The sequence below is a fragment of the Delphinapterus leucas genome, chromosome 1 (genome assembly GCF_059928025.1).
Source record: "Delphinapterus leucas isolate spDelLeu-1000000601 "Yukka" chromosome 1, BTC_Dleu_Yukka2, whole genome shotgun sequence".
NCBI lineage: Eukaryota > Metazoa > Chordata > Mammalia > Artiodactyla > Monodontidae > Delphinapterus > Delphinapterus leucas.
The window spans coordinates 185701473-185723398 of record NC_143129.1 but is presented as its reverse complement, the minus strand read 5'-3'; the positions used below and the strand labels follow the sequence as shown (position 1 = coordinate 185723398).

At 41.4% G+C, this 21926-nt stretch overlaps 1 protein-coding gene and 1 non-coding gene across 2 annotated transcripts in view; one reads left to right on the top strand and one right to left on the bottom strand.

The window, feature by feature from the left end:
• The window catches only part of LOC111187206 (calmodulin-binding transcription activator 1), a 104578-nt gene that overhangs the window by 51463 nt on the left and 31189 nt on the right, over positions 1 to 21926 (top strand).
• Positions 19319 to 19425, bottom strand: LOC115803911 (U6 spliceosomal RNA). Its single transcript, XR_004024710.1, has one exon. It is a non-coding gene; the product is annotated as a U6 spliceosomal RNA (small nuclear RNA).

Sequence of the window (21926 nt, the reverse complement as noted above, 5' to 3'; positions counted from 1 at the left end):
CACCGCCACCCCACGCCTCTCAGCCCCTGAATCCCCCCCAACATTTAGCAAATAAAGGCAGCGGGTGCTCTAGAGCTACCTGCCACCAAGCCGGGACTGTGTCTTCCCTCCTGTCAGAGGCTGGTCTGTTCACGTGAGCTCTGGACGCGGACCCTCTCCTCTCCAGGGACTTCAGTCCGGCGGTTGTTTTGTGTTCTCCTGCATCATCAGTCCCTCTGTTTGTACCAGATCGTTCTGATTCATGTACAGAGGTCTTCTGGGTGTGCCCAGTCTGCAACAGAAAATAAACAACCTCCCTCTCCATCAATAGCCCCATTTTAAAATCCTCAACATCAAAACTTCTCAAGAAAGTAATCCACATATTTCTTCCACTTTATCGGTTTCCAGTTATTCTTCACCTATTCCTGTCCCCCCTCCCTCCCCTGCCCGAAACTGCCCATCTTTTCCAACATCATACAAATCGCCAAACCCAGGAGACACGATCCTCACCTTATGCAGCCTCTTAACAGCTTTCAGCGTGGTCGCCCCTCCCTTCCTCCTGAGATGCTTCTCTGTGCTGACACCCTCCTCTGGGTGTTCCTCCTGCCTCTCGGACCACCTCCCCCCCCCCCCCCCCAATCAGATCTCTTTTCTCAGTCCAGCCTTTCCAGGGTGAAGTTCCCTGGGGCTTCTGCCCTCCACATCTCTTCTCATACAACGTTCTCTCGTTAAGTAGTTTCAGCTCCTAACAGAGCTCAAAATACTGTCTACATGTTTCAAATTAAGCCCTGACTTTTCCTCATTTACTCAGATGCCTTACTTACACCTCAGACATAATCATCCAGAACTGAACTATCGGTCTTTCCCCAGATCTGCTGCCCCTACAGTGGTCCTTATTTTTTATTTCACCCCCAAGAGCAAGTGCAGCCCCAAACCCTATCAAGCCGCCCCCCTCCTCTCTCTGTCACAGGGTTTCTCGGGCCCTTTTGCATTCGAGTGAGGAAGCCTGTGGACATGTTTTCAGAATCAGTCTTGAATAGTTATAAAAATCTTAATGAAACACAGATTTGTGACATGGTGCTATATATACTTCTTAAATGTTCTTAAATAACAGATCTAGTGGTGGGTCTGTAGCTACCATAAATTTGAAGTAATGATAAACACAAATGATACTTCACAGTAATGATAGTAACAGGGATTAAAAAAGAGTCTGAGATTCAAAAGTCACAGGTACTGCCCGTATTGCTGAGTTGTTGCCTGTATTCACAATTAAACACAATACTGTATTTCATTTGGAGGTTACTGACATAAGGGTGTAGTTCTTTTCTCATCCAAGTTCATGGACCCCCTGTTCTATCTTCACTTGTTTAATCCTTCCAGTTCCCATCGTCACTGTCACCGCTGCTCACCAGCACGTCCACAGGAGCCTCCTACGTGCCTGCCATGCCTCGACTCTGGACCTCCTCTGGTTCATTCTCCCCACAGCAGCCAGAGTTACCTTTTTAAAATAGTAAAATGCAAATCAAATCACGTTTCTTCCCCAGCTTGCACTCTTCAGGAGCTTTCACTGCTCCCTGGATATAAACTCAAGCACATTAAGGTGCCCGGCGGAGCCTGCCTCTCTCTAGCCTTACCCGGGGCCCTCCCTCCCTCCCACGCTTGCTGAGCTCCAGCTCCCTCCCTGCTTCCAGGTCTTCACCTGTGCCTGGCTCTTCCCCACCTCAGGGCCCTGGAACATGCTGTTTCCACCCTTAGTTACACTCAGTAATCTATTGCCGCGTGACGGTGTTACCATAAACTTAGCAGCTTTAAACACCATATGTTTTTTACCTCACAAGTTTTTGTGGGTCTGGTGTCCAGGCCCGGCTTAGCTGGGCCCGCTGCCTTAAGGCTGCATGCAGTCAGGTTGCCGGGCAGGGGTGGAGTCTTATCTGAAGGCTTGATTGTGGAAGGAGACGCTTTGTAGCTAAGGAGGTTGTCGGCGGCGCTTATTTCCAGGTGAGCCAATGTACTGTGGACTTCGGTGTCTCACTGGTTATCAGCTGAAGATGGCCCTCAGTGCCTCTTTACCTGTGTCTTCCTAACACGGCCACTTGGCTAAAAGCCAGCAAGGGGGAGAGAGTCCTAGCAAGAAGGATGCTACAGTCTTATGTGATGGAATCACACGCACGCACTCACTCCCATCCCCTGGCTGTGTTCTGTTGGTTAGAATCGATTCACAGTCACGCCCGCGTTCAAGGGGAGGGGTTTGCACAGGAGGCCAGGGTCATGGGAGCCACTGTAGAGCTGGTCCAGCTCCTTCCCACCCCACCCTCAACCCACACACCTATACTTGAAAGAAGAAACAAATTTCCACATGCCTCTCCAGAGAAACGCCTCACATACAGAATCCCTGTGGTCAGGCCACCGTGTGCCAAACTGTACACGACACGCAGGAGCTGAATCTACCTCTTTAGGAATTTGCGGTCCTGAAGACGTTCAAGGTAGTAGATTCAAACAAGGGGGAGAGGACGTCTTCCTCAGATTTCTCCTCATTCCTCTTTTCTTTCTTCCTTTCGTTCACCAGCATGTACACAATTCCTACCATGTGCCAAGTGCTGGGGTTAGAAACAGGAGGAACACGACAGGAGCTTGCAGTTTGGAACTGTGTTTCTCAGTTGAATACTTGTATTTTTGAACTGGAAGGTCTGGCAGTTTTCAAACTTAAAAAAAATTTTTTTTGAGTGTTTGAGCCTTTCTTTCCAAACATAAACTTATGGGTAAGCTGAATCTGTAAAACAGATGAAAGTGGAGATGCTCTGCTTGAAGCTGGGGAGTGGGGCCAGCTCCTCCCGCTTGGGCTTCTGGCCACCTCCAGCGGCAGCTGCCCCAGCCAGCCCTTAACCCTGGCTGTTAGCAAGCAAGGTTAGAACACGACTGCTGTCATCCACGCCGGCACTGGAGCTCAGGAAGCTGCCGCCCAGAGGGGGAGACCAAGTTAGTGCAGACGAGGTCCATGCACGCTCTGGACCGGCGGCTCTCACATGGGGCCGGTGCTGCCCCTTCAGAGGGTGTTTAGCAACAAGTGGGATAGCTTTTGGGGTGTCGGAGTGAGTGTGTGTGTGGGTGTTCCGTGATTCTGTGCAAAGTGGTCAGCATGCCCCCCGAGAAGCCCAGTCCTGCTCCTGCTCCCAGGCCCGCGCTCTGTCTCTGTGTTGGCGGTTCTCACTCCTGGCCGCGTGTTAGAGTCACCTGGACAGCCTTTTTTTTTTTTTTTTTGGCTCCGTTGGGTCTTTGTTGTTGCGCACAGGCTTTCTCTAGTTGTGGCGAGCGGGGGCTACTCTTCGTTGTGGTGCACGGGCCTCTCATTGCAGTGGCTTCTCTTGTTGCGGAGCCCGGGCTCTAGGTGCGCGGGCTTCAGTAGTTGCGGCACGCAGGCTCAGTAGTTGTGGCTGGTGGGCTCTAGAGCGCAGGCTCAGTAGTTGTGGCGCACGGGCTTAGTTGCTCCGTGGCATGTGGGATCTTCCCGGACCAGGGCTCGAACCCGTGTCCCCTGCTTTGGCAGGTGGATTCTCAACCACTGCGCCGCCAGGGAAGTCCTGAACAGCTTTTTAAACATACCAGGGCCTGAACCCCACCCCTGAGCAATTAAACTGAGGTCTCTGGGGTGGGGCCCTGGGCTTGGGGTTTTAAAAGCTCCCTGGGAGATTCTAAAGTGCAGCCAGGTTGGGAATCACCGCCTTAAATCTTCTGTTGACTGCTTTCAGAAGAAGTCTTCACTGTAATTAAACAAATTGTTGTTAAAAGTAAGCAAAAGGAAATCTGGAGGGGAACACCTGTAATAGATAAGTGGGCTTTATTAAATGTGCAGTTACTTTATTAGAACACAGATCATTGGAACGAACTGACACTTTGGAATTTGGATTAAAACTCTTTAAGCCACAGATAACATCAAAGTCTGGTGTCTGTGAGGGCAGAGGTTTTCTGTTTCTGTTTTTTTCTGTAGCCTTCTTTATCCTTTTTTCCCTTCTGAATATTTCAGCCTGATATGAAACACCTATTTGTAACAAATCGCTTTTTCTTTCCTTCCCATAGTCCATCTCCATCAGTTAGATGCTCTTCTTTATTCATACCTTAAGGTTCTTTTTTGTCTGTTCCATTACCCACCCAGTCCCAAAACGCTGTGACAGTGAGCATTTCTGATGACGTGGCCATCCAGTTTGGAAGGACACCGTACTTTACAAGATGATCAGTTTCTGAGAAACTTAAGTTGTTAGAAAACTTTATATTGTTGGCTTGGGGAAAGATCTGGAAAAATGACCAAGACGTTAGCTCAGACCTCATGGAGGGAGTTGAGAGGGTAGGTATTGGCTACTAATGGCCTCTCATAACTTTTCATTGAGGATAGTCTTACTAGTCTGAAAGTAATTATAAGCATCCTCATTGTACATTCCCATAGTTCTTTTACCGTACTGTTTCTGTCTGAAACTGACATAATCTCACTATGACAACAAATTTAGTATGATTTTTAAAATATTTCACAGATATATAGTGAAGATTAATCTCACTTTGCTTTCTAACTTTTACCAAAATATTTTTTTTCCTCCATGCCCACTCATTAATTTTTGATTTTCTTACTGTTTAATTCTTTTTTTTTGCATTATTCATCTGTACCATTGAATTATCTGCTTGTCATTTTCTGTAAATTGATGCCAAGTCTAAATGGTTTAGACCTGTACCATTTCACTCTTTTATGAGATTGCATTGGAAATACAATTTAATCTTTAGTCAGGTTGACTTTTTTTTTAAACTTTATTTATTATTTTAGCATCTTTTTTTTTTTAACATCTTTATTGGAGTATAATTGCTTTACAATGGTGTGTTAGTTTCTGCTGTGTCACAAAGTGAATCAGCTATACGTATACATATAACCCCATATCCCCTCCCTCTTGCGTCTCCCTCCCATCCTCCCTATGCCACCCCTCTAGGTGGTCACAGAGCACTGAGCTGATCTCCCTGTGCTATGCGGCTGCTTCCCACTAGCTGTTTTACATTTGGTAGTGTATGTATGTCAGTGTTATTCTCTTACTTCATCCCAGCTTACCCTGCTCCCTCCCCACATCCTCAAGTCCATTCTCTACGAATGTGTCTTTATTCCTGTCCGGCTCCTAGGTTCTTCAGAACTTTTTTTTTTTAGATTCCATATATATGTGTTAGCGAATGGTATTTGCTTTTCTCTTTCTGACTTGCTCCACTCTGTATGACAGACTCTAGGTCCGTCCACCTCACTACAGATAACTCAGTTTCGTTTCTTTTTATGGCTGAGTAATATTCCATTGTATATATGTGTCACATCTTCTTTATCCACTCACCTGTTGATGGACACTTAGGTTGCTTCCATGTCCTGGCTCTTGTAAATAGTGCTGCAGTGAACATTGTGGTACATGACTCTTTTTGAATTATGCTTTTCTCCAGGTACATGCCCAGTAGTGGGATTGCTGGGTCGCATGGTAGTTCTACTTTTAGTTTTTTAAGGAACCTCCATACTGTTCTCCACAGTGGCTGTATCAACTTACATTCCCACCAACAGTGCAAGAGTGTTCCCTTTTCTCCACACCCACTGCAGCATTTATTGTTTGTAGAGTTTTTGATGATGGCCATTCTGACCAGTGTGAGGTGATGTCTCATTGTAGTTTTTTTTTTTTTTTAACATCTTTATTGGATCATTGTAGTTTTCATTTGCATTTCTCTGATGATTAGTGGTGTTGAGCATCCTTTCATTGTTTGTTGGCCATCTGTACGTCTTCTTTGGAGAAATGTCTATTTAGGTCTTCTGCCCATTTTTGGATTGCGTTGTTTGTTTTTTTGATGTTGAGCTGCATGAGCTGCTTGTAAATTCTGCAGATTAATCCTTTGCCAGTTGCTTTATTTGCAAATATTTTCTCCCACTCTGAGGGTTGTCTTTTTGTCTTATTTATGGTTTCCTGTGCTGTGCAAAAGCTTTTAAGTTTCATTAGGTCCCGTTGGTTTATTTTTGTTTTTATTTCCATTTCTCTAGGAGGTGGGTCAAAAAGGATATTGCTGTGATTTATGTCATAGAGTGTTCTGCCTCTGTTTTCCTCTAAGAGTTTTATAGTGTCTGGCCTTACATTTAGGTCTTTAATCCATTTTGAGTTTATTTTTGTGTATGGTGTTAGGGAGTGTTCTAATTTCATTCTTTTACATGTAGCTGTCCAGTTTTCCCAGCACCACTTATTGAAGAGGCTGTCCTTTCTCCGTTGTATATTCTCGCCTCCTTTATCAAAAATAAGGTGACCATATGTGCATGGGTCTATCTCTAGGCTTTCTATCCTGTTCCATTGATCTATATTTCTGTTTTATTGCCCGTGCCATACTGTCTTGATTACTGTAGCTTTGTAGTATAGTCTGAAGCCAGGGAGCCTGATTCCTCCAGCTCCTTTTTTCTTTCTCAAGATTGCTTTGGCTCTTCGGGGTCTTTTGTGTTTCCATACAAATTGTGAAATTTTTTGTTCTAGTTCTGTGAAAAATGCCGTTGGTAGTTGGATAGGGATTGCATTGAATCTGTAGATTTCTTTGGGTAGTGTAGTCATTTTCACAATGTTGATTCTTCCAGTCAAGACCATGGTATATCTCTCCATCTGTTTGTATCATCTTTAATTTCTTTCATCAGTGTCTTATAGTTTTCTGCATACAGGTCTCTGTCTCATTAGGTAGGTTTATTCCCTGATATTTTATTCTTTTTGTTGCAGTGGTAAAGTGGAGTGTTTGCTTATTTTCTTTTTCAGATTTTTCATCATTAGTGTATAGAAAGGCAAGAGATTTCTGTGCATTAATTTTGTATCCTGCTACTTTACCAGATTCATTGATTAGCTCTAGTAGTTTTCTGGTAACATCTTTAGGATTCTCTATGTATAGTATCATGTCATCTGCAAACAGTGACAGCTTTACTTCTTGTTTTCCTATTTGCATTCCTTTTATTTTTCTTCTCTGATTGCTGTGGCTAAAACTTCCAAAACTATGTTGAATAAGAGTGGTGAGAGTGGGCAACCTTGTTTTGTTCCTGGTCTTAGAGGAAATGGTTTCAGTTTTTCACCACTGAGGATGATGTTGGCTGTGGGTTTGTCATATATGACCTTTATTATGTTGAGGTAAGTTCCCGCTATGCCTACTTTCTGGAGGCTTTTTTATCATAAATGGGTGTTGTATTTTGTCATAACCTTTTTCTGCATCTATTGAGATGATCATATGCTTCTTCTCCTTCAGTTTGTTAATATGGTTTATCACATTGATTGATTTGCATATATTGAAGAATCCTTGCATTCCTGGGATAAACCCCACTTGATCATGGTGTATGATCCTTTTAATGTGCTGTTGGATTCTGTTTGCTAGTATTTTGTTGAGGAATTTTGCATCTTTGTTCATCAGTGATATTGGCCTGTAGTTTTCTTTCTTTGTGACATCCTTGTCTGGTTTTGGTATCAGGGTGATGGTGGCCTCATAGAATGGTTTGGGAGTGTTCCTTCCTCCGCTATATTTTGGAAGAGTTTGAGAAGGATAGGTGTTAGCTCTTCTGTAACTGTTTGATAGAATTCGCCTGTGAAGCTATCTGGTCCTGGGCTTTTGTTGGAAGATTTTTATTCACAGTCTCAATTTCAGTGCTTGTGATTGGTCTGTTTGTATTTTCTGTTTCTTCCTGGTTCAGCCTCAGAAGGTTGTGCTTTTCTAAGAATGTGTCCATTTCTTCCAGGTTGTCCATTTTATTGGCATATAGTTGCTTGTAGTAATCTCTCATGATCCTTTGTAATTCTGCTGTGTCAGTTGTTACTTCTCCTTTTTCATTTCTAATTCTATTCGAGTCTTCTCCCTTTTTTTCTTGATGAGTCTGGCTAATGGTTTATCAATTTTGTTTTATCTTCTCAAAGAACCAGCTTTTAGTTTTATTGATCTTTGCTATTGTTTCCTTCATTTCTGATCTGATCTTTATGTTTTCTTTCCTTTTGCTAACTTTGGGGTTTTTTTGTTCTTTCTCTAATTGCTTTAGGTGTAAGGTTAGGTTGTTTATTTGAGATGTTTCTTGTTTCTTGAGGTGGGATTGTATCCTATAAACTTCCCTCTTAGAACTGCTTTTGCTGCATCCCACAGGTTTTGGGTTGTTGTGTTTTCATTGTAATTTGTTTCTAGGTACTTTTTGATTTCCTCTTTGATTTCTTCAGTGATCTCTTGGTTATTTAGTAGTGTATTGTTTAGCCTCCATGTGTTTGTATTTTTTTTTTTTTTTTTTTTTTTTTGCGGTACGCGGGCTTCTCACTGTTGTGGCCTCTCCCGTTGCGGAGCACAGGCTCCGGACGCTCAGGCTCAGCGGTCATGGCACACGGGCCCAGCCGCTCCGCAGCATGTGGGATCCTCCCGGACCAGGGCACGAACCTGTGTCCCCTGCATCGGCAGGTGGACTCTCAACCACTGCGCGACCAGGGAAGCCCCTGTGTTTGTATTTTTTACGGATTTTTTCCTGTAATTGATAGCTAGCCTCATAGTGTTGTGGTTGGAAAAGATACTTGATACGATTTCAGATTTCTTACATTTACCAAGGCTTGATTTGTGACCCAAGATATGATCTATCCTGGAATATGTTCCATGAACAGTTGAGAAGAAAGTGTATTCTGTTGTTTTTGGATGGAATGTCCTATAAATATCAATTAAGTCCATTTTGTTTAATGTATCATTTAAAGCTTGTGTTTCCTTATTTATTTTCATTTTGGATGATCTGTCCATTGGTGAAAGTGGGGTGTTAAAGTCCCCTACTATGATCGTGTTACTGTCGATTTCCCGTTTTATGGTTGTTAGCATTTGCCTTATGTATTGATGTGCTCCTGTGTTGGGTGCATAAATATTTACAGTTGTTATATCTTCTTTTTGGATTGATCCTTTGATCATTATGTAGTATCCTTCTTTGTCTCTTGTAATAGTCTTTATTTTAACATCTATTTTGTCTGATATGAGAATTGCTACTTCAGTTTTCTTTTGGTTTCCATTTGCATGGAATATCTTTTTCCATCCCCTCACTTGCAGTCTGTATGTGTCCCCAGCTCTGAAGTGGGTCTCTTGTAGACAGCATATATACGGGTATTGTTTTTGTATCCATTCAGCCAGTCTATGTCTTTTGGTTGGAGCATTTAATCCATTTACATTTAAGGTAATTATCGATATGTATGTTCCTATTAACATTTTCTTAATTGTTTTGGGTTTGATTTTGTAGGTCTTTTCCTTCTCTTGTGTTTCCTGCCTAGAGAAGTCCCTTTAGCATTTGTTCCAAAGCTGGTTTGGTGGTGCTGAATTCTCCTAACTTTTGCTTGTCTGTTAAGGCTTTAATTTCTCTGTCGAATCTGAATGAGATCCTTGCTGGGTAGAGTAATCTTGGTTGTAGGTTTTTCCCTTTCATCATTTAAAATATGTCCTGCCAGTCCCTTCTGGCTTGCAGAATTTCTTCTGAAAGATCAGCTGTTAACCTTATGGGGATTCCCTTGTATGTTATTTGTTGCTTTTCCCTTGTTGTTTTTAATATTTTTTCTTTGTATTTAATTTTTCATAGTTTGATTAATATGTGTCTTGACGTGTTTCTCCTTGGATTTATCCTGTATGGGACTCTGTGCTTCCTGGACTTGATTGACTATTTCCTTTCCCATGTTAGGGAAGTTTTCAAGTATAATCTCTGCAAATGTTTTCTCAGACCCTTTCTTTTTCTCTTCTTTTTTTGGGACCCCTATAATTCAAATGTTGGTGTGTTTAATGTTGTCACAGAGGTCTCTGAGACTGTCGTCAATTCTTTTCATTCTTTTTTCTTTATTCTGCTCTGCAGTAGTTATTTCCACTATTTTATCTTCCAGGTTACTTATCCGTTCTTCTGCCTCAGCTATTCTGCTATTGATCCCATCTAGAGTATTTTTCATTTCATTTATTGTGTTGTTCATCGTGGCTTGTTTCATCTTTAGTTCTTCTAGGTCCTTGTTAAATGTTTCTTGCACTCTGTCTATTCTATTTCCAGGATTTTGGATCATCTTTGCTATCATTACTCTGAATTCTTTTTCAGGTAGACTGCCTATTTCCTCTTCATTTGTTTGGTCCGGTGGGTTTTTACCTGCTCCTTCATCTGCTGCATATTTCTCTGTCTTCTCATCTTGCTTAACTTACTGTGTTTGGGGTCTCCTTTTCGCAGGCTGCAGGTTCGTAATTCCCGTCGTTTTTGGTGTCTGCTCCCAGTGGGTAAGGTTGGTTCAGTGGCTTGTATAGGCTTCCTGGTAGAGGGGACTGGTGCCTGTGTTCTGGTGGGTGGGGCTGGATCTTGTCTTTCTGGTGGGCAGGGCTGCGTCCAGTGGTGTGTTTTGGGGTGTCTGTGAACCTAGTATGATTTTAGGCAACCTCTCTGCTAATGGGTGGGGTTGTGTTCCTGTCTTGCTAGTTGTTTGGCATGCGGCATCTAGCACTGGAGCTTGCTGGCCGTTGGGTGGAGCTGGGTCTCAGTGTTGAGATGGAGATCTTTGCGAGAGCTCTCGCCGATTGATATTACTTGGGGCCAGGCGGTCTCTGGTGGCCCAGTGTCCTGAGTTTGGCTTCTCCCACCTCAGAGGCTCAGGCCTGACACCAGGCAAGAGCACCAAGGTCCTGTCAGCCTGAAGAAAAGGGAGAAAAAAAGAAAGAAAAAAAAAATTAAAAAGTTATTAAAATGAAAAAATAAATAAGAAATAAAAAAGTAATAATAATAAAAAAAGAGAAGAGAGCAACCAAACCAATAAACAAATCCAGCAATGGTAATAAGCGCTAAAAACTACACTAAGATAAACATAAAAATCAGAAATAAGTCAGTCGCAGACAGCAAACCCCAAGTCTACAGTTGCTCCCAAAGTCCACCACCTCAATTTTGGGATGATTCGTTGTCTTTTCAGGTATTCCACAGATGCAGGTACATCAAGTTGATTGTGGAGATTTACTCTGCTTCTCCTGAGGCTGCTGGGAGAGATTCCCCTTCTCTTCTTTGTTAGCACAGCTCCTGGCGTTCAGCTTTGGGTTTGGCCCCTCTTCTGCATGTAGGTCACCCTCTGGCATCTATTCCCATCCAGACAGGATGGGGTTAAAGCAGAGGCTGATTAGGGGGCTCTGGCTCGTTCAGGTTGGGGGGAGGAAGGGGTACGGTAGTTATAATTGGAATGTGGGGCAAGCCTGCGGTGGCAGAGGCCAGCATGATGTTGTACCAGCCTGAGGTGCGTCGTGCGTTCCCCCCAGGAAGTTGTCCCTGGATCTCGGGACCCTGGCAGTGGCGGGCCGCACAGGCTCCCGGGAGGGGAGGTGTGGCTAGTGACCTGTGATTGCACACAGCCTTCTTTCTTTCTTTATTTATATTTTTGCAGTATGCGGGCCTCTCACTGTTGTGGCCTCTCCCGTTGCGGAGCACAGGCTCCGGACGCGCAGGCTCAACGGCCATGGCTCATGGGCCCATCCGCTCCGCGGCATGTGGGATCTTCCCGGACCGGGCATGAAACCTGTGTCCCGTGCATCGGCAGGCGGACTCTCAACCACTGCGCCACCAGGGAAGCCCCACACAGCCTTCTTGGTGGCGGCAGCAGCAGCCTTAGTGTTTCATGCCCGTCTCTGGTGTCAGCTCTGATAGCCGCGGCTTGCGCCCGTCTCTGGAGCTCATTTAGGCGGTGCTCTGAATCCCCTCTCCTCTTGCACCCCGAAACAATGGTCTCTTGCCTCTTAGGCAGTTCCAGACTTTTTCCCATTCTCCCTCCCGGCTAGCTGTGGCGCACTAGCCCGCTTCAGGCTGTGTTCACGCAGCCAACCCCAGTCCTCTCCCCGAAATCTGACCTCCGAAGCCCGAGCCTCAGCTCCCAGCCCTCACCCGCCCCAGCAGGTGAGTAGACAAGCCTCTTGGGTTGGTGAGTGCTGGTCGGCACCGATCCTCTGTTTGGGAATCTCTGTGCTTTGCCCACTGCACCCCTACTGCTGCGCTCTCCTACATGGCTCTGAAGCTTCCTCCCTGCCCACTCCCCGTCTCCATCAGTGAAGGGGCTTCCTAGTGTGTGGAAACTTTTCCTCCTTCACAGCTCCTTCCCAGAGGTGCAGGTCCCGTCCCTTTTCTTTTGTCTCTTTTTTTCTTTTGCCCTACCCAGGTATGTGGGAATTTTCTTGCCTTTTGGGAAGTCTGACGTATTCTGCCAGTGTTCAGTAGGTGTTCTGTAGGAGTTGCTCCACATGTAGTTGTATTTTTGATGTATTTGTAGGGAGGAAGGTGATCTCCATGTCGTACTCCTCGGTCATCTTGAAGATCCCCCCAGGTTGACTTTTTTAATTTTTGAAATGTGGGCTGGGAGTGTCCTAGGCACGTGAGAAATGTTATGTGCATGTTGTATATATGTATGTCTGTGCATGTTCCGTGTATGTGGGTAAGGATGAGGTGTGGTGGTAAGAGCTCTCTTGGTGGGAGCTGTACTCCCACATGAGTGTGCACAGCTGAGTGGGCAGCACTAAGCTGGTAAGAGTCTGTTTGCTGGATCCGGCAGCCTCCCTTCTGCTGTTCAGTCCATTGCCAGCACCCTGTGTCTCCGGGAGAATCATTCTTTATTTTTGTAGGATGGTTTGGAGGATTCCATGAGTTAACAGGGGCAACACGTAACATAATATTTATAAAACATTTGTTCACTTGCCCATGTTTGGTAGTATATAAATGTTAAATAAGACACCAAAAGCACTAACTTTATATAAAGTAAAAGGTTGATATGTTGGATTACATTAAAATAACTTCTGTTTTTCAAAAGATGGTATTATGTGAATGAAAAGTCAAGTCAAAGTGTGGGATTGGCCAACAGAATGTAATATAATCAGAATATTTTGAGAAATCCTGCAAGTTAGTAAGAAAGAGACAGACAAGCCCAATTGGAAAATGGGCAAGGGACTTGAACAGGCACTTCACAGACGGTCAGGAAACATGGGAAAAGGTGCTTCACCTCATCAGTCATCAGACAGACGTAGAATAAACCACAGTGAGATGCCATCACACACCCAGATGACTGCATTCAAAAAGACAGTGTCAGGTGCTGGCAGGGAACAGAGCAGTGGGGGCTTTCACGCACTGCTGACGGTCATCTACATCAGTGCTGGAAATCTAGAATTATCTAGAATTGTCTGCACTGTGTGTCTCAGCAGTTCCTCTCCTGATGTATGTTCCCAGCAGAAGTATGTGTTCCCAACAGAAGTATACGTTCCAAAGACATGTGCAAGAATGTCCTCAGGAGTGTGATTCCAAATTCCTCAAAACTAGAACTGCCCGAATGCTCACAACAACAGAATGGAAAAATTAATTGTGATATATTCATATACTGTAACCTCAACAGCCATGAAAATGAATGAACTGATGGTATATTCAAGAAACGAAGAACTCTCACAAGCAGAGTATGGCATGAAAGAAACCAGACTCAACTTTATTTATTATATGATTCTGGTTACAAGTTCAGAACAGTTCAAAGCCAGGAAAAATAGTTTATGGCTGTAGTCAGGAGTAGTTACCTTTGGGGAGTAGGGAGAGTGTATTAGTGGAGCTTCTGGGGTGCTGGGAAGGTTCTAATTTTGGGTGTGATACATGTACAGAGACACAGGTACACTTATGACATGTGCTCTTTTTGTATGTTACATTTCAGTAAAAAGTTCATTGAAATGGTATATGGTATAAAATAGTTTATTAAAGTGCAGTGAGAAGTGAGCAAGGAACAGCTGTGTGCAGCAGCATGGAGGAATCTCACAAAATACAGTGTTTGATTCTGTGTTTACGAAGGTCGAAAAGAGTCAATGCTGAGCTATTGTTTAGAGAAACAAGTAGCTGGTGTGTATCAGGATTCAGTCAGGGAAGCAGAACCACTGGGAGTATTATGGAATAAGGGATTTATTTATTACAGAAGTAAGTCTGTACATAATCCTGGGAGAAGGTGAAAACATAGAGCGCAGAGGAGGAATTAGAAGGTCAGAGAAGGGTCATGAACCACCTCCTGAAACACTGGGGTGGGTGGCCCAGGCAGCCTGCCGGGGTCTGGGAGACTTCTGGGAGGACAGGCTATCCTTTCGTGTGTTTGCTGCCCAGCTTCTAGTGTTAGGGGAACTAAAGCTAGTGTCCAAAGAGGAAACATGTGGATGAGCTGGAACTCTCTGGCACCTCAGTTTCTATCTGTCACCACCTCTAACCGTGCAGGCATTCAGAGAGTGGAGGCTGTTCTGTTCCACCTTTTAAATCTTGGGCAGACTCAGGGAAGGGGATCCTGGGAAATTCCAACTTAACCACATCGATGGAGATAAAAACTGCCGCAGTGATGGTCGCACAACTCTGTGAATATCCTAAAAGTACTCCTTATGGCATGTGAATTACATCTCAGTAAAGCTGCTGTTTAAAGAAAATTGCCACAGGTTGTGAAAACTCTAAAGAAAAGCAAGGAAATAATTGGTACAAAAGTCAGGATAGTGCTTACCTGTGGGAGAGAGGAGGGGTTGTGAAAAGCAGTTTTGGGGTGTTAAAAACTTCCCCCTTGTAGGTTGGGGGGGGCGTTCCACAAGTGTTTGCTTTATTATTATACAGTCTTGTGTAAACACATATTGCAGAACACACAGAAGACATGAATTCACAGTCTAGTGTGGTAGGCGGGGAAATCAGTGCCGTTTATAAGGTTATGGGGGTACCGTATGCTGTAGTCTTCGTTTTCTAGTTTTTTAATGACTGGAAGATGTTAACATGGCTGATTGAAATGCTCCTTCTTGAGATCTGGAAGTTTCAGTAGTCATGGCTTCCTATCAGTTTGTATCCATGTCACTCTGAACTGGAGGGTAGTACCTGTGGTCTGTTTTTTAACAAGGTCTTCTCGTCTCCTGACAGGTCTGTGAGTGCTTTGAAAACAGGTTAATGGGATATTTCTGTCACTTTTCACTGTATATATTTGATTTTAAAATTTGAACTAAGATTTCTTTGTGCTTAAAAGTACATTTTACAAATTTATTAAAAGTTTCATATCAAATCCTTTTTGATAATCTGAGAAATCAAAACATTCTTAATCATCTAACTTATTGGAAAATGCCTTTATCTACTCTCCATTTACATGGAGCCACTTTTCTTTTGAATGTTTGTTGTGGCTCTTTTATTCTCTTTGTAATGAGGAAGCAATTGCCCAAATAAAGAAAGATATGCAGCTGTCCTGCCTGGGGCTGTAGTTGTACCATAGTTAGGAAATAGATGTGAAGGTTTTTACAAAAGTTCAAAAACAAAGTGTCTTGTACCATTTGTATGCAAAGACTAGAAAAATTTTTGCTGTAGTTATGTAGACTTTTAGCTTCTTTTTTTGGTGTAGAACTATATCTATCTATCTTATGTTTTTTGAATGAGATGACTTAACTCCTTAACTAACAGGAGCCCTTGAACAAGTGATTTTTACACGGGTTAAATTTATAATACAGAGCCTCATTAGTATTACTTAGAGTGCTTCTAAGCTATTTGTAAAACTTCAGAGATACATTTGTTACCTAATGAGATTACAATTTGAGTCAAATGTCACTCTTCATAGTTTTCCATTAAGAAATATATTTTTGATAATTTTTATAAACCAGTTTGTTAAGTAAGCATCATGTCTGTTAATCTTCTTATTCAGTGAGCATTTTGAGTGCCTACTGTGTGCCCAAGCCCTGAGGTAAGCCTGGCCATTCAGAGATGAATAAAAGGGTGTCACAGTCATATGGGGAAGACACATAAAAAATAATTGCAAAGTGGTGTGATAAGGGATAAAATGGAATTGTGAGGTATGTGTGTACAAGATAAATTTGAGGCATATAAGTGGTGGATGTTTTATAAAGTATGACACTAAGACTGTATTTTGAAGATGATTATGAGTTTGCTGGACAAAGAATCAGCAAGAAAACTTTCCAGGCTGAAGGAACCACATGAGCAAAGGATTGGAAGAAGGCAGTAGTTTGGCTTGCTTGAGTAATTAGGTATGGCTGGGTCAGGGTTTAAGGAGAGAGAGAGATGAATTAAGGTTAGTGAGGTAGGCAACAACCAGCTCGCAGAAAGCCTTGTATGCCATGTGGGTTTACATTTTTACCTTACAAGTAGTCAGGATCACTTGAAAGATTTTAATCAGAAAAGTAGAATGATCAGATTTTCATTTTACACAGTCACTCTGTGGGCAGTTTAGAGAATGGTTTGGAGGGAAGTTGGGAATTGGGGAGGAATCCATACCAGAGATAATTAAGACCTATTTTAGTGCAGCGGCAGTAGAGAAGGATCTGACCAGAGACCTAGAATCAGTAGGGTATATCATGACCTCTAAGATGTGATGGCAAAGGAGAGGAGGAACTACTGAGATTCTGGCTTGGATGATGGTGGTATGTAGATAATGAAATACAGAAAGAAAAGTAGGTTTGAGGAGGCACTGAAATTATATTTGTATAGTGTGTCTTAGAGAGTGCATGTGGAACATGTAGGAAGAGATCTTAGAAGGTAGCTGGATATAGATCTGGGAAGTCAAGAGAGAGCTGGAAGAAACTGACAGTATAGGTGAACAAGGAGAGTAGGGAGAATGAGAGAAGAGAAAGGTTCTAGTAATGAACGGTTTCCGTCATCTTCTCTGGAGCATGAGACTGAATAAGGGAAATGGGAAGAAAATTAAGCTTGTAAAGGAGACTCAGAAGGACTAGTTGAAGAGGAATAGAGCTGAGGGGTTACAGAAACCAAGGGAAGTTGGAGTAGCAAGGAGAATGAACAAAAGGGTCAGCAGTGCCAGATAGCAAAGTAAAATTATACAAATATCAAGAAAGTAGTTTTTGATTTATAAGAGATTTATACACTATTTAGAGGAGGAAATAGAGGGTTAATTACTTAAATGAATTTGGGACAGTTGGCTTACCAATTAAAAAAATAAGTTAAGTCTGTCTCATACCTTATACCAAAATAAGTCTAATAAATGTAAAAAGTGGAAATGATAATACACTAGAAGAAAATATGAGTCCGTATTTACATATTGTTCAGTGTTCTTATCATGACATCAGAATTAGAAAGGAGAAGATGGATAAACTGGACTACATATAAACTCACCATTTCTATGTGCTAAAAATACCGTAAAATTAAAATGTAAATGGGAAACTAGGAGAAGTATTTGTCACATATTTGACAGAGGTTTAATATCCCTTAATATATAAAAGATCTATCAGTAAAATGAATGACTGGAGATTTCTGGTTAAGCTGTGGTGAGTAACAGGTTGAGCAGTTACTCATCGAAGATGTATTTATCTGCCTTCCAAAATTTTGGTAAAATGACAGAAAAGAATCACAAAATATCAACCCACAAAGATAGAAAATATGGGAGTGGGGAGATTTTTTGCTAATGGTAGACAGAGTGGTTGGGCCCTCTTTCCTGCAAGTAGAAAAGCTGGACAAAATTTAAAACAAAATTTGTGTGAAGGTAATAGAGGTAACAAAACAGTGAAGATTTGTGGGCTTGAGATCTGGGGAAGTAAGGAAGCTCATAGATGCAAGACCAGATTTGCATCCACTTTTGCCCTGGAGGATCGATCTGCTGATTCAAGAAGAAGCAAGCAAATGAGAAGTTGGAAAGCTGAGGAGATTTTGATAGATTTAAGGAACTGGAGAGCGGGGGACAAAAATTGGAGTTAGGTATATATAAGTCAGGGAGGAAAGGGCCCTGGAAAACTCCTTAGGCTTTGAGTCCCAAAGGCCTGTATCCTGGGAACAGTGATCCCTGAGAAGTACTGAAGTTGAATTTCAAATCTCCTCGGTCCTTGATTAGATCAAGGTGATCTTGACAGCACCAAATGTGAATTTTTTCTGGAAGAAGATAACATCACCCAGAGCCTCAAATGATCTCTAGATTTATTTACAGTGTCTGGTACTTACCCACCAGATGAGAATTTAGGACAATTTGACAGAAAATCAAGAGGAACAGCAGACTATGCCAATGGATTGTCAGCGATCCAGATAATAGAGTAATTAAATACCATGACATAGTATATAATATGTTTAAAGAAATAAAAGATAAGATTAAGAATCGGGGAACTAGAACTTAAAAAAAAAAAGAACAAAACGTATATTCTAGAATTGAAGGTCTATAACTGAATTGAGATTAAGATCTCAATAGTTGGGTTTAACAGTAGATTTGTAGTAGTAATAAATTGAAAATAAATATTCAGAATGATAAAATATGGAGAGAAAAATGATGGGAAATACATAAAAGATTCTAAGAGACATGGGATTCAGTGAAAATATTTAACAATGTGTAATTGAAATCTGAGTAGGAAAGGAAGGAGGAATAGTACAGAAGCAATATTTGTAGAGATAATGGCTGAGAATTCTCTATAACAGACAAGCCTCTCAAATCAAGAAATACTGTAGACCCGGCACCAGATAAATTCAAATAAAATTTCACTGAAACGTAAGATTGCTGAAAACCAAAGATAATGAGAGAATCTTAAATACCTAGAGAAAAATTACGTATTACATTCAAAAGAGCAGTAAGGCTGACAGCTGATTTCTCAACACAAGCAACAGAAGTCAGAAGACAATGGAACAGTATTTTCAAAATGTAAGCAGTATAGTATTTTCAAAATGTAAACAGTATTTTCAGGAAGGTAAACTGCCAGACTAGAATTCTATACCCAGCAAAACATCCTGCAAAAGGGAAGGCAAAAATATCATCCTTTTAGATCAACAAAATGGAAAAAATTAATACACACCAGACCTGCACTAAAGGGGAGTAATAATAAAGATTCTTCTTTGGGCAGAAGGGAAATGATCCTGGCTGGCAGCTTTAAGATGTAGGAAAAGGTGAAGACCAAAGAGAGGGTAAATGCAAATGAATGTTGATATATGAAACAACAATAATAATGTCTTGTGTGGTTTAAAATATGTATGGAATTAAAAATTTTAATAATAGCATACGAGTTGTGGGGTTGTAAATAGGGTTAGTATCCTGTGGTCTTTGCATTGTCCAGGAAGTAGTAAAATTATTAATCTGCTTGAGACTTTGATAAGTCAAGGATGCATATTGTAATCTCTAGGATATTCATTAAAAGAACAGTAAAATAATATATACCTACTAGCTAATGGAGAGGAAATATAGAGGAGGAGGAGAAAGAAGAGGAGGAGTAGTAGTTAGTAGTAGTAGCCCAAGGAAACTTGATTAATCCAAAAGAAGACAGAAAAGGAACATAGAGTTTGTGGGAATAATAGGAAGCAAATGGTAAGATGATAGATTTACATTCAGGATATCAGTAATTACATTATTATTTATTTACTTTTTAAAATATGGAACGCTTCACGAACTTGCGTGTCATCCTTGCGCAGGAGCCATGCTAATCTTCTCTGTATCGTTCCAATTTTAGTATATGTGCCGCCGAAGCGAGAACAGTAATTATATTATTGATAAATAAAAATGAACTAAAAATTTCAATTAAAAGACAAAGATTGAGAGATTAAATTAAAAAAAAAAGGTGGATCACAACTCTGTACTGCTTGCAAGGATGCATAAAAGTGGAAGGAAAGTAAAATGGTAGAAAAAGACATATCACTCAAACACTAACCGAAAGAAAACTGGTGTACCTATGTTAATAAAGTGGAATTTAGGGCAGAAAAGCATTATTAGAGATAAAATACTCAATTCAATAGTTCTACATCTGTACGTGCCTAAAAACATGGCCTCAAAATACACAAAGGAAAAATTGGCAAAACTAACAAAGAATAGACACATCCACAATCATAGTGGGAAGTCTTAATACACTTAACTAACTGATTGAATAAACAAAGAATCACTTGATGATCTCAATAACACACCTAACAATCTTGACCTAATTGAGGTCACAGTGGGTTTGTCAGTAGATTAGATACAGTAGGAGAGACCTAGGAGATTGAAAATAACAAATATTGAAAATGAAATACAGAATAAAATGAAATATGAAATAAATAGGACACTGCACCCAATAACTATTATACATGATTTTTATATACACATGGAACATTTATAAAAATTGCTGATCTATAAAGCAAGTGTTGACAGATTTCAAAAGATTTAAATCAGAGCATCAGACTTATTACAAAGATAGGTTTACTATTTGAAAAATCAATAAGTAGAAATCACTGAGTTAATAGGGTAAAGCAGAAAAATAATGTGATAATGTCAATCGATGTAAAAATTGCCTTTGGTAAAATTCAGCATCTGTTCAAAATGAAATCCCTTAAGACATTATGAGTAAAAGGTAAATTCCTTAATTTGATAGAGATTACTTAGAAAAATCCTATAGCAGACATTATGTTTAATGGTGAAGTTTTGAAAGTTTTCCACCTGAGACTGGGAATAGAAATAAGTTATCTTCACCATTACCACTACTTTATTATTTTATTTAGAGACCCTACCTAGTTCAATATGACAAGAAAAATAAAAGGTACAAGGATCAGAAAGGAATGAATAGAACTGTTTTTGTAGATGACATGATTGTGTATGTAGAAAAAAAATCTCCTTGTAACTTATTGTAATTAATAAATAAGGTTGCAAGATTCAAAGTAACTCTGGACACAATTGCAATTTTGTGTATCAACAACAAATAGAAAGTGAAATAAAAATATCATTTGTAGTAACATACACAGTCAGATTTTTCAGAATAAATGTAAAGAAATGTAAGGCATCTATACAGGGAAAAAATAAACACTGAGAGAAGTTAAAGGTCTAAATCAATAGATGGATATACCATGTTAATGGATTAGAAGAATCAGTGTTGTGAGATGCTGATTCTTCCCAAATTCAACTATGCCTTCAGTATAGTACTAATCAGAATGCCAGCAGATGTTTTCTTGATGGACTTGACAAACTGATGTTGACATAGGAGTGCAGACAGCAGGGATGGCCAAAATCATTTTGAAGAACAACAAACTGAGCAGACTTACTATACTGGGTAGCAAGACTTACTGTAAAGCTATAGTCATTAAAATAATATGGTTTTAGTAAAAGGCTAGACAAGTTGACCAACCAAGCAAAATAGTCCAGACACAGATCCATTCGTATCTGGACACCTGGTTTATTGCACAGGAGGCGCTGCAGGATGGCAGAGAAAGAACAGTCTTTTCAATAAATGTGTTTAGTTAGATACTCATGTAGGGAGGGGGAAAGAAATGCGACCCTTACACTACACACATTAATTCCAAATCTGTATCAGTCTGGATCAAAGCAGGAGAAAAAAAAAAACAAAGAGTAAATTGAAAGAAAAAGTTTAATATGAACATTTTATGTTTTTGCGGTACGCGGGCCTCTCACTGTTGTGGCCTCTCCCGTTGCGGAGCACAGGCTCCGGACGCGCAGGCTCAGCGGCCATGGCTCAGCGGCCATGGCTCAGGGGCCCAGCCACTCCGTGGCATGTGGGATCTTCCCGGACCGGGGCACGAACCCGCGTCCCCTGCATCGGCAGGCGGACTCTTAACCACTGCGCTACCAGGGAAGCCCTAATATGAACATTTAAAATTGGGTTGTTTGTTCTTTTGATGTTGAGTTGTATGAGCTGTTTATATATTTGGGGTATTAATCCCTTATCAGTCATATTACTTACAAATATTTTTTCCCACTCAGTAGGTTGTCTTTTCGTTTTGCTGATATAAAACATAATTTTTAAAAAAATGAACAATTTTCACCATAACAGGGAATGGAAGTAATGAGGGATAGGCTCATAAAAAGTGAAGAGAACTCTAAAGGATATAAGAATAGCAGACGTACAGCGTAGCTGCATCCTCTAGAGCTGAGGTAGAGCCCCCAAGGAAGAGTCCCACCCTGCCCAGGGCTGAGACCCAGGCCTCGTCCCCAGGGCAGGCTGTGATGTGAGGCTTACTGCAAGGCGGAGAAGTCGTGGTGGTGTCACACTGGTGG